The sequence below is a fragment of the Peromyscus maniculatus genome, chromosome 9, assembly GCF_049852395.1.
Source record: "Peromyscus maniculatus bairdii isolate BWxNUB_F1_BW_parent chromosome 9, HU_Pman_BW_mat_3.1, whole genome shotgun sequence".
Lineage (NCBI taxonomy): Eukaryota > Metazoa > Chordata > Mammalia > Rodentia > Cricetidae > Peromyscus > Peromyscus maniculatus.
This window is the reverse complement of record NC_134860.1, coordinates 51698424-51708959: the sequence shown is the minus strand read 5'-3', so window position 1 is coordinate 51708959 and position 10536 is coordinate 51698424. Positions and strand designations below refer to the sequence as shown.

Genomic DNA, 10536 nt, shown 5'->3' with positions numbered 1-10536 from the left:
GTTTGAACACTGTGCTCGTATCCCTCCAATCACGGTGCTGTAGAGCTTTACAAAAACCTTCCCTGGGCTCTTGATCACGTGTCTCTGAGAAACCCCCAGCCAGATGTTTTCTGCAAGTCAAGCCACAGAAGAACAAAGGGATTGGCAGTTAGTTCAGGCCAGACTTGCCTGGGTACTTCTGCCTAATGCTCACTGCCCTGCTGGCTGGATCTATCCTGGGGTCAGAGTGGACTGTTAGAAAATTGTCATGTCCACTTCTATCCATATCTTTTGGCCAGTCTTTTCTCAGGTGGTTTCCCACAGAGGAGTGTGTTAGATATCTGAAAGTCTCCTGTACAGTCTACATGCTGTGGGTTAGGCAGAAAAATGTTTGTGGCCGACATCATTTTCCCTCTCTCCCGCTAAGCCTCAGAACCACCCTGGCCTGCCTTGCTTTTCACTTGAATAGTGTTATCCAGTCCACCAAAAGGCTTTCATGTCAATTAAAAATGTCATCCTCTCCATTGACCCCCCAGCTGCTTCATGTGCAGCCAGTAGCCCATAATGGTGCTTTTCGTGAGTTAGAAATGATAACCTGCTGGGCTTGCAGAGGCGGCACCGTGGGTTCCAGCTTGGTAAACAGAACTCTCTTTTGTGGGCTTTAGAAAAGGTATTCATATCTCCAGCTGATGCTGCCCTGTACGAGGGCCCCACACACTCCATGGTGCCCTTGGTCAAGGCACAACCAGAGCAGGCAGAGGAAGTGGCTCTCCCTAAACACAATAGGCGACGGTCACTCTCCCTAAACACAATGGATGCTTGGTAGTTATACAGATATTTGACTTCTGCTTTGGGCTGAGCCATGCCCTTGAAGTCTTTCCTGGAGGCTCTCAAATACTGATCTCGTTTGTTCTTGATCGTGGTGAGGATCACTGTTAAGATACGGCAACACAATAGGTTCATCTAAATTGACTTTGTTAAATGTTGAGTGTTAATGGGAGTGTAGTATCGTGCTTACTGTTTATCAGAAGGGTGTAGGATTGAAAAAAAAAATGTTGGTATCTGCTCCCTGGAGGTCTTAGAGGAGCCCATGGCTTAATTTAGGTGTTGTTATTTCACTTGTGATCTTTCTAATGATGCCTGCCCACCTGATAGATGTCATGACCACACGCAGAGGCCCAGAGCGCCTCCTCTGTAACTCAGACCCTTGACTATAGCTCCCGTTGAGGATTAGTCTTTGAGATGTCCAGAGGGGGATGGTCACTGTGATGAAGAACTAATCAGACTGGTTAATATGGTACTCACAGACATTTTTCCTAGTATCGATGGTGTACACTTGACCCCGATGAGGGTGCAGCTGTTATTGTCCCCAGCTTTTCATTCTTTCCCATCGCAGATGCATACATCCAGAGTCGCCACCACACGATGAGCCATAGGTGGGATGCGCCCCTGTTCGCTTGACATTGCTGTTTTGGATGCAAATGACAGTGTCCCAGCACCAAGCAGGGACTCCTCATTGTGGATTTCTGCCAAGTGTTCTTGAGCCTTCTAGGATAAGGGAATTTACTGCTGCTTCTGCCTGGGTCCTTTTATATCACGTGGAATAGATTTGAACACAACCTGCGTCTTGAAGACAAATCCAGCTGGCCTGCTGTAAAAGCAAGACCTTAAATAACTGAAAATGTAGAGACATTTGTTACAGAACACAGTCACAACAGAAACAGCTGAGTTATTAACACAGTGAATGTTTTAGAAAACCGAGAGGACTCCATTGCTTCACGTGACATCTGACCCAACACGGTATTTGCAACATCAGTGCAAATGTCAACACGATGAAAGAGGAAATATTGTTTTTGCTATTATGAAAATAGATCTGAGTCTCTTCCGTTCTCTGAACGGGTCTTGGGGTCCTGAGGGCTCGATAGGCTGTACTTTGAGAAGATTGTCCTAATTCTCTATTATTTGTACTGTCAAAGCTGCAACAGCATCAGGAGACTCCAGACTTTTGTAGTTGGTTGTTTTTACTCTTTGCTCTTTTGGGGGCCCGCCACTCGGGCCCCAGATAAATACACAGAGGCTCATGATTAATAAATGCCCAGTCTCAGCTTGGCTTGTTTCTTGCCAGCTTTTCTTAAATTATCCTGTCTACTTTTTGCCTCTGGGCTTTTACCTTTCTCTCTCTATTTTTTTCCTTCTGATTCCATGTCTGGCTGTGTGGTTGGGTGGCTGGCCCCTTCTTTCCTCCATCCTTGATCTTTTTCCTCCCAAATTTCTCCTCCCATTTATTCTCTCTGCCTGCCTGTGGTAATTTATTGTGTACCCTAATAAGCTTGCACGAGGATCAGAGGACAGAGCCAGCCACTAGATTAGACATAGAGATCAGGCAGTGGTGGCACACACCTTTAATCCCAGTGCTGGGAAGCACATACCCCTTTAATCCCAGGTAGTGATGTCTGGAGAGAGAAAGGTATATAAGGCATGAGGAAACAGGAACTCACACTCTTAAGGCTGAGGATTTTGTAGAGGTAAGAAAGTGGCTGGCTTGTTCTATTTCTCTGATTTTTCAGCTTTTATCCCAATATCTGGCTCTGGGTTTTTTATTATAAGACCTTTTAAGATTTGTGTTATACCTACCAGCCCCACCTATCCTTTCCTGCCAAGCTATTGGCCATTCAGCTCTTTATTAGACCAATCAGATGTTTTAGATACACAAAGTAACACAGTCTCACAGAATTAAACAAATGCAACATAAAAGAATGCAACACATCTTTGCATCATTAAATAAATGTTCCACAGCATAAACAAACGTAACACATCTTAAAATAATATTCCACAACATACTTTCTCTACTATTTCATCATGCTACCTGCTTGCTAATGGTTGTGGATTGCTCATAGAATATGCTTTTACTAATCATTGCACAATGATCAGAAACCATTTGAGCAACAGATTCCTAGGTGTGTGGATACGATGGATTTGACCTGCACGTTTTGGTTGGAATCTCTAGAGTGAAGGGCTGTGAATCTAAACCTTGCTAACTGTAATTTCTTCTTTCTGGTGGTACTCTGGAGGTCAGGTGCCGGTGACTGTGTTTGGCGACACAGGTGGGGCTCAGTGGTGACCTGAGAGTCTGAGTGCAGCGTATTCAATATGCACAGTATGTTTCATTAAACGTAAGTATTCATTTATTTAAGTGACACGTTTGCTGACATGGAGGGATCAGCAATGATCTGAGTTTGACTGCCTATCTTTGACATATAAACTTTATTTCTTTCACAATAATTCAGTATTTTCATTAAGATAAGTGTCCACTAATTTAAGTGGCTGGTACTCAGAACTGACAACACAGCTTTACAAAACCATGAAGGGGAAGAATGGACCACCATGGCTTTGTAGGGTTAAGGAGCCAAATGATAACTTAGCAACCAGACAGGAGTGGAAATTAACCGGGTCTTTGGACTGAGACTCATCCGTTGCCTTAAAATGTTCAGTCTTATGGTGTTAGTTACTTGCATTATTGTGGTAAAATGCCTAGCAATAGCGGCCTGAGAAAAGAAGGGTTGACTTTGGTTGACAGCTCCCCAGGATGCAGTCTGTCATGCAGGGCCAATGACAGCTGGAGCAGGAGGCAGGTGGTCACACTCTGTCCAGTCAAGAGGCCGAGAGCCCTGAATGCCTGTGCTCAGTTCACTTTCTCCTTTGGCTTTGGTCTGTGACCCTGTCCCATGGAATGGTACTGCCCACATTTACAGTGGTTTTCCTACCTCCAAAAAGCCAATCTAGATAATCCTTTTATAGACATGTCTAGAGATTTGTTTCCATGGTGACTCTAACTTCTCTAACTGCCAAAAAGTTGGCAGTTTTAACCATCAGGTTCTCATTTGGGAGATTTAGACACATTTCCGTTCTGTCAAAACTCCCTCTTACCATCTCCGTGACACCTGCTCACCTGAAGGAGATGAGAGCCTGACAACCAGCAGACGGGAGCTCACTGTAGAACTGTAGAAGTATGGAATACCCTCCTCTCGGCTTACACTTAAGTGCAACACAGCCTGACTTTTAGCTGTTATCATTATCTCAGATCTTGAAAGGATTCTAAGACACCCACCCCCAGGTTATGCTGGGGATCCCGCAAAGAGTAGTAAGAATCCAAAAGAGACACATAATTATTAGTGGTTTTCTTATTTATTTGATGGGTGTATAGTTATAGATAGGATTCATTGTTATGTGAGAAATACATCATGTTTTCGTCTGACTGTCATCTGGACATAGCATGGCCATTGCCTTCTTGAATTGTTGCTACCTGAAGGAGACCCGTACATGATTGGGGCCACTGATTTGCTCTCTTGGTGGTGGTATTGCTCATGAGTCTACAAAGCTCTCTAAGAGTTTGTAGGCAGCTAGCTGTCACTAGGGGGAGGGTCTCATAAAGTTCTAGCCCTCCTCAAGGATATGTACATAGTTATCAGTTGATGGGGAAAGGTTTTTCTTTAGTGATATAGCTGCCCACCAATTGCTAATGGTCCTATAAGTAACCTCTCCCTGGCACTCCTGTAGGTATCACCAACCACACTCACTGTTTGTGTGTGACACTGTTTGTCAAGCTACAGTGGCATGGGATGGCATTTTGGACTGTTGTTAGCATCCTATCTAGGGTGAATAGGAACTTACTCATTTCCACAGGAAAATTTTACACAGTATATGTGTGAGCACAAAGTTTTCATGGTTTCTGACTTCTAGCTTTGTGCCTTTCCTGGAACTCACTTGGTAGCCCTGGCTGGCTTTAAACTCACAGAGATCCACCTGGCTCTGCCTCCCGAGTGCTGGGATTAAAGGCGTGCGCCACCACTGCCCGGCTGGTTTCTGACTTCTTATAGATTTAGAATTCTTAAAGGAGTATGTGAATTTTCAAAACAATATCCTATTTCACTTTTTCATTCGTTTAAACCTACTGTAGATTTGTTGACCAAATAAAAGACATTCATTTAAAACTTTTGGAATATTTCAAAAGGGATTAGTAGAGTATCATAGATGTCACCTAGCCATAACAATTGTTAACATTCACTGTATCTTCTATTTATTTTGTTCAAAAATTTAAAAATACATCACACACATGACAGTTCATTACTGCAAACTTCAACATACATCAGCTTTTTTCTTGTGTGTGTGGCTTTTTGAGGCAGGGTTTCATTCTACAGCACAGGCTGATCTGGGATTTACTATGTAGTCCACGTTGGTTTCAAACTGGCAGCAATCTGGGTAGCTCCATCTCTTCAGTGTCGGGATTACAGGTGGAGCCGTCGTGATTGGCTTTATTATATATCAACAAAGAAGTGAGTTGTTTTTCTTTTTTACATTACCACAATCTCATTCCAATCTACCAAAGTCAGTAGTAATTTCCTCACATCACTTAACAACATCTCTGTAGTTTGATTTGTTCGATTCGATTCTCCCCTGCTTTTTTTTTTTTTTTTTTTTTTTTTTTTTTTTTTTTTTTTACAGATTAAAAGATGGAGATCCATTTAAAGATAGTGTAGTTCGTTTGGTCATAGTGGTTACACTTCTCTATGTCTCTTTATACACTTTAAGTCCTGTAATGTTCCCACCCACTACTTCCCTCCATTGGGTCTTTCCTTCCCCTTTCTCACATCATCGTCTATGGGAGCACCAGGCCTGCTGGTCTACAGAGCATCTCCCTGTATCAGCCCATTCACTGTATCAGCCCATTCTCCTATACTTCAATGAAATCCTCAAGCTGAGCGCTTTGTAAAGCAGAGGATTTTATTTACTCACAGCCTTGGAACAGGAAGTTCAGTCAGCAGGATGCTGAGTCTATGAGTTCCCCATGTCAAGTTATAGAGAACAGCATCAAACAGGAGAGCGAGTAAGAAAGTAAGAGAACACACAATACCAGACCAGGCTAGAGAGAGCCCAGAGGGACCAGCCTCGTTCTTTTGCAGGCTTAGTTATCTGTTAGCATTTAAGAGCACTTGCTGCTCCTGTAGCGGACCCAGGTTTGGTTGCCAACACCCATATGAAAGCTCACAACTATTGATAACTTCAGTTCCAGGGGATCTAACATCCTCTTCTGGCCTCTGTGGGCACCACCATGCATGTATATGGTGCACATTTGCACAGGCAGGCAAAGCACATAAAATAAATAAATAAAATAAAAACAAATCTTAAAACAAACGAAAAGCCCATTTGACTGGGGCTTGAAACTCTATCAATTCCCTCCAGATGCAGATCCTTCAGCAGCTGCTTTACTTCCCACCAGGCTCCACTTCTTAAAGGCTCCACACTGCTTCCCAATACCACGAACAACACCTAAGCTCTTAGGGGACCCACTCAGACCAAATCCAAACCATAGTACTCACTGTCTGGGTTTGATTAGTCATTCCTTTGTGAAATAGGGTAGCTGTTTCTTGCTTCCTTGTTCCTCATTAGAATGGAAGATTAGATTGGATTTAACTTATTTATTTTCGTCAAGAGTACTGTGAAGGTCATGTGCACTGAGTATGGAGTCATGCCAAGATGGACATGGGTGGCAGATAACATGGGCAACATAGTGACAGATAAATCTGCTGCTTTGTAAATCAACCAGCAAGAATCCCAAGACTTTCAAATGTTTTAAACCTTCTATCTTGGCATACCATATGTTTTCTGGTGTGGTTTGTCTGGGTAAGGCAGGGAGTTCATCACATTTATTTCTGTAGCTGTGAATGTCTACAGTCTGCTGTAAGAAAGAAATTACAAACCATTACTCTATTCAAAAGTTAATATCTATGAGTTTGCACTTCATCAAATAAGCAATCTATTTCTGTATGAAAAAATGAGAATTTCATTAAAAATGTTATGTCCGTGAATTGCTCATATTCTCTGAAAATGGGCTTCTTTGATTTTATTTTGATTGGGTTGATGCTTCTATCACTGGAACCATAAACCCAGTTATTTTCAACAATATAGAAAGGAGCCTTTGACATAGTTCTCCCTTGTGCATGGATTTTGCTTTCCCAGATTGAAAAGAGAGGAATCTGATCTGATGTGCTCACTAAGATTGTCACCCTTGATGAAGAGATTAATTTCTGTGTCTCTGGACTGACTCACACAGGATCAAGAAGAGAAGAAAAGAGCCTGAGACTGGGAAACTCAGATCTGTGGTATTAGTTGGTTTATCTCTGAAGTGAACAGAACTATTGCTGAGTTCTCAGGAAATATCTCACTCAAAACTAAGTTCAAGTGGGTAGAGAGAATTGTCTTTACTATGAAATGAGGGAACTTCTGGTGGATTAGTGAGAGAGGGAGATTACTTGACTCTGAAATTCCAGTGATGCTATGCCATTCTGTTTGTGAGGACCAATTAAAGTTCGTCTTCAAAAGCTCTTCTGATTGTCTGTCTTGACCCAACAAAAGTTTCCCTCTGCCACATGTTTTCTTGTTTCCCAGTGACTTACATTTTCCCTAGGCAGAGTCTGCGTTTCCACCACAGAGGCTGTTGTTTCTGTGCGACCTTGCTCCAATATTACCTCATCTGGCAATTTTCTCATCAGAATAAGGTACATGGCCTCTTAGGATTTGGGAATTTAGTGTCATAGTGCCCCCCCAAAATCCACTTGCAGTCATGGATTTTGAAAATACATCATCGTAAAAGGCTGGGATTCTGCAAACATGTCATGCTCCAGTATAGTGATAATTTCACAACCGCTTTTCTGAGCACTTGCTGTGTTATCTACAAAGTTTAAGGTCTTTGGAAGAAGGAGTTATGTAACTGATACAGATGTGGAGTCAATGTTTTGGTTTCTTATATATACTGTGCTACCTAGTCTACTGGTACTTGGTTGCTGTTATGTCGGTCCACTTGATAAATGTTGGGGAGTGTGGTTAGGATTTTATTACTGAAGACTTTGGTGATATTCTTTCCTATTCTGAAATTATTGCAGTAACAATACAGAGTAAACACTTAAGGAAACACTCAGGGCGGTGGTGGTGCACACCTTTAATCCTGGCACTCAGGAGGCAGAGGCAGGCAGATCTCTGAGTTTGAGGCCAGCCTGGGCTACAGAGCAAATTCCAGGATAGCCAGGACTACACGGAGAAACCCTGTCTGGAGAACACCAAATAAATAAATAATGAATAAAATCAGGGCAGGGAGGCAATAAAGCTGACCTATTATTTCCCCACAGCACGCAGCGGACTCTGCGGTGCGGAGGCATGTGCAGGGAATCACAGCTGGGTGTTTCTGAACGCAGGTTTAATAGGCTTCAACCTGCGTGATATACCAACACTGTGAAACATGGCAGAACAAAAACACCCTTTCTTGATTCCTTTCCTTGGCAGTTTGCCATCACCACAGTCTGCCTCAGAAGCTTCCATCAAAGCTGTTATTGTGGTTTGGTGTTTTAAAACTCAGGTGCATAAAATCATCACAATCGTTAAGTTCTAAAGACTTAAAAAAAAAAGAGATGGATAGTGGAAAACTGAAGAAAGTTACTCACTTGTTATCAAACTTGGAAAACTATTTTAACCCACTAGCAGTGAAAATATAAAGCATTAACTAACTGCTGCTTTGGGTTGATAATTAAGCAATGCTTTTCCTAGAGAAGGTGACATCTTTACATGCTAAGAAGATGCTGGGTAACAAATACACTGTTTAATTTTTTTGGAAGCCAAATTATCAACATCCAAAGAAGGAGCTGCTTATATTTGATTTCTTCAAAGATCACAAAATCCAATAGTACAATGTGTATATTCAACTTTTGTTCCTTCAACGGTGAAATAGAGTTGAGGGCAGACATCCTGAGTCAGAATGATCTCACAATCAGTGCTTGTCCTTGGATGCTCATGGCTGCCAGCTGATGGAGTTAAAGCTGATGGAGTTAGTTAAAAAAAAAAAAAGACACTAAAGTAGTTTAACAAAAATAGAGTAATTATTTAGTGTTGGACATTGTTTAAGAAGTCTTTAAAATGTTTTATTGTGAAGATTAGGAATATTTGCTTACAGTATAAATGTAAAAATAGCAATTTCAGTGCTATGGGAATAGGTATGGTCAATGGCACTTTCCTTCAGCCACAAAGCAACAAAATCCTGCCATTTCCAGGAACATGAACAGGACTGGCGATAATCACGTTAAGCAAAGGAAACTGGTTTCAGGAAGACAGATAACACTTATTTTTTCTCTTATATGCAGAATCTAGATTTTAAAAAAAGACAACAAGGAAGGGATGGAGAGATGGCTTAGTGTTTAACAGTATGCACTGCTTTTACAGAGGACCATGTCTACCTCTAGCTCAGGGATCTTCTGGCCTCTGAGGGCACCTGCACTTATGTATTTGTACCCTCCCCCCATGCATGTAGTTAAAGATAAAAGACATGAGAATGTAAGGGGGACTATTTGGGAAGAGGAAGGGGACAAGGGAATAGTGAGAAGGAGGGTCATGGTATTTTATGAAAAATTCATTTCTTCACTCTCCATTTCTTCACATGGAGACTCCAAAGACAGTTCAAGCTTATCTTTCATTTTGGGCAGTTATTTCTCAAGCTTTGAAAATTCTGCTATGATTGCTCCAGTCTTTATCTTATAATCTCTTTAAAAATATAATTCTTTCTTATTTCCCCCCAAGTGGTTAGAGGAGTTAAAACCTTTCCTTATTAAAAAAAAAGATTTACTTATTTTTAGGTGTATGAGTGTTTGCTTGCATGTGTGTATATGTACCACATGTGTGCAGTGCCTGCTGGGGCCAGAAAAGGGCATCAGGTTATCAGGAACTGGAGTTACAGATGGTTATAAGTTGCTGTTTAGGTTCTGGGAATGAACCCATATCCTTTGCAAGAGCCGTAAGTGTTGTTAACCATTGAACCATCTTTCTACCTACCCCCAATATTTATTTATTTTTCCTTGTTTATATTAGTTAAACATTAATGAAAATTGATTTCAGGACCCTTCTTGAGGTTGGGTTTTAATGAGAATAATTGAAAACATACCAGGGATGTGATGAGGAGGGAGTGTCCATGAAAAGGACACAGTAAGAAAACGAGGAGCAACAGATGACCTGCTTTATTGTTCACAGGCACCAGCCACTGGCAGGCAGCCTCTCTTATCCACTGCTAAGCCTTTAGACCACAATTAAGCATACCATTCCATCACAGCTATTCTCTCCTCTTGTCCCACTTTTTTCTTTCCTGTCTTCCTTGCAGGTCAGTAGTACTCTTGGAATTCTCATATTTTTTCACAGCTCATAAGATAATGTATGTTGTAATATGGACCATGACATTTTCTGGGGAGATCAGATTAATGTTAAATCAAATGATAAATACTCTGAGTGAACAATAACAATTTCTGGTATTAATATTTTTGTTTCTCTCTTTGTACTTTGTTCTTTTCCTCCCCGTCTTCTTCATCTTTACTAAGAAGAAGGTGTATAACAAGGACTATTTTTTTTGAGGGGAGAAAAATATTTCTTAAAAGACTTATATCCAGGATATAGTTCCTTGCAGACAACTAGAAATCAAGGATGCCCTCACAATACCTGGCACAGGCAGATGATATTACTCTGGTG

At 41.4% G+C, this 10536-nt stretch overlaps 1 protein-coding gene across 1 annotated transcript in view; it reads right to left on the bottom strand.

Moving 5' to 3' along the window:
* LOC102917268 (M1-specific T cell receptor alpha chain-like) overlaps window positions 1-10536 on the bottom strand; it is a 775359-nt gene that overhangs the window by 103349 nt on the left and 661474 nt on the right. The window lies entirely within an intron of this gene.